The sequence below is a fragment of the Galeopterus variegatus genome, unplaced genomic scaffold (genome assembly GCF_000696425.1).
Source record: "Galeopterus variegatus unplaced genomic scaffold, G_variegatus-3.0.2 Scaffold844, whole genome shotgun sequence".
Taxonomy (NCBI): Eukaryota; Metazoa; Chordata; class Mammalia; order Dermoptera; family Cynocephalidae; genus Galeopterus; species Galeopterus variegatus.
The window spans coordinates 505,936-508,590 of NW_007726955.1; positions in this window are offsets into that span (position 1 = coordinate 505,936).

The following is a 2,655-nucleotide window of genomic DNA, read 5'->3' on the forward strand; positions in this document are numbered from 1 at the left end:
AGCTAGACAACATGATGAAATGAGGAAAAGTATATAGGACCTGAAAGGAGAATTGTACAAGAAAATCAATGCCCTGAAAAAGAATGTAGCAGAGCTTGCCAAGTTGAAGAATTCATTCAATGAAATAAAAAACACAACAGAGAGTTTAACCAGCAGGCTTGCAGAAGCAGAAGAGAGAACTTCTGACCTTGAAGATGGGCTATTTGAAATAACACAGGTAGATAAAAAAAAAAAAAAAGAAAAAAAGAAAAAGAAAAAATAATTAAAAACATTGAAGAAAATCTGAGAGATATCAGACAACCTTAAGCACTCAAATATCTGAGTCATGGGTATTCCAGAAGGGGAGGAAAAAGAGATTGCATTGAAAACATATTCAACAGAATAGTAGCAGAAAATGTCCCAGGTATAGGAAAAGACACAGATCTTCAGATTCAGGTAGCTCAAAGATCCCCAAGTGTATTCAACCCAAAAAAGTCTTCTCCAAGACATGTTATAGTCAAATTGGCAAGACTCAAAGACAAAGAGAGAATCTTATAAGCTGCAAGAGAGAAGCATCAAATCACCTATAAGGGATCCCCAATCAGACTAACATCAGACTTTTCATCCCGACCCTAAAAGCCAGGAAGGAATGGGATGATATATTCAAAATACTAAAAGACAGAGATTGCCAGCCAAGAATACTCTACCCCACAAGGCTATCCTTCCAAAATGAAGGGCAAATAGTATATTTCTCAGACAAACAAAAACTGCAGGAGTTCACTACCACATGATCACCCTTACAAGAAATTCTGAAGGGAGTACTGGGTTTGGTACCTGAAAAATAACTGCCACTGCCATAAAAACTCAAGAAAAATCAAAACCTCTTAGTAAAATAAAAAAGCCAACAATGGAGAGAAAGAAAAAAGTTTATCTACAACCCAAGGAACCAACAAATACAGAAGACAAACAGTAAATCAGAAAGAAAGGAACAAAAGATGCTTAAGACATCCAAACAAAAATCAATAAAATGTTAGGAGTAAATTAACACTTTTCAATAACAACTCTTAATGTTAAAGGATTAAATTCCCCAATCAAATGACACAGACTGGCTGACTTGATTAAAAAGGAGGACCCAACTATATGCTGCCTTCGAAAGACCCACCTCACCTTTAAAGACTCATATAGACTAAGAGTGAAAGGATGGAAACAGATTTACCATGCAAACAGAAATGAAAAACGAGCTGGAGTAGCTATTCTTTTATCTGATAAAATAGACTTTAAGCTAAAAACCATAAAAAGAGATAATGAGAGCCTCTACATAGTTATAACAGGATTGATCCATCAAGAAGACATAACAATCATAAATACATATGCACCCAATGTCGGAGCAGCCAGATTTATAAAGCAAACTCTATTAGACCTAAAGAAGGAAATAGACACTAATACCATAATAGTAGGTGACCTGAACACCCCACTATCAATATTGGACAGACCATCTAGGCAAAGAATCAGCAGAGAAACACAAGATCTNTCCAACAACCTCAGAATATTAATTCTTCTCATCAGCACATGGATATTCTCCAGGATAGATCACATGTTAGGTCACAAATCAAGTCTCAACAAATTCAGAAAAATTAGAATTATCCCATGTATTTTTTTAGACCACAATGGATTAAAATTAGAAATCAATAACAAACGAAATTCTGGAAACCATGCAAACACATGGAAATTAAACAGCATTCTTCTTAATGACATATGAGTCCAAGAAGAAATCAAACAGGAAATCAAAAAAATTATTTAAGCTAATGAAAACAATGATACATCATACCCAAACCTGTGGGATACTGCAAAAGCAGTACTAAGGTTTATTTAAGCTAATGAAAACAATGATACATCATACCAAAACCTGTGGGATACTGCAAAAGCAGTACTAAGGGGGAAATTTGTCACATTAAATGCTAACTTCAGAAGAATGAAAAGATGGGAAGTGAACAACCTAATACTTCACCTTAAAGAACTAGAAAAACAAGAATAATCCAAACCCAAAGTTAGCAGATGAAAAGAAATCATTAATATCAGAGCAGAACTTAATGAAATTGAAACCCAAAAAATGATATGAAAGATCCATGAATTGAAAAGTTGGTTTTATGAAAAGATAAATAAAATTGACAAATCATTAGTATGGCGATCAAAAAAAAAAAAAAAAAAGAAGAAGAGAGAAGACCCAAATAACAAAAATTAGAAATGAAAAAGGTGATATTACAACTGATACTTCTGAAATACAAGGAATCATTAGAGACTAAAATAAACAACTATATGCCAACAAATTTGAAAATCTGGAGGAAATGGATAAATTTCTGGACATACAAACTACCAAAACTGAGCCAAGAAGATGTAGAAAATTTGAACAGACCAATAACAATAAAAGAGATTGAAGCTGTTAACAGAAGACTCCCAACACGGAAAAGCCCAGGACCAGATGGATTCACAGCAGAATTCTACCAAACATTCAGAGAGGAATTGACACCAATTCTCTACAAACTATTCCAAAAGATTGAAACAGAGGCAATTCTCCCAAACTCATTCTATGAAGCAAACATCACTCTGATACCAAAACCAGGTAAAGATACAACTGAAAAAGAAAACTACAGGCCAATATCCTTGATGAATATAGAT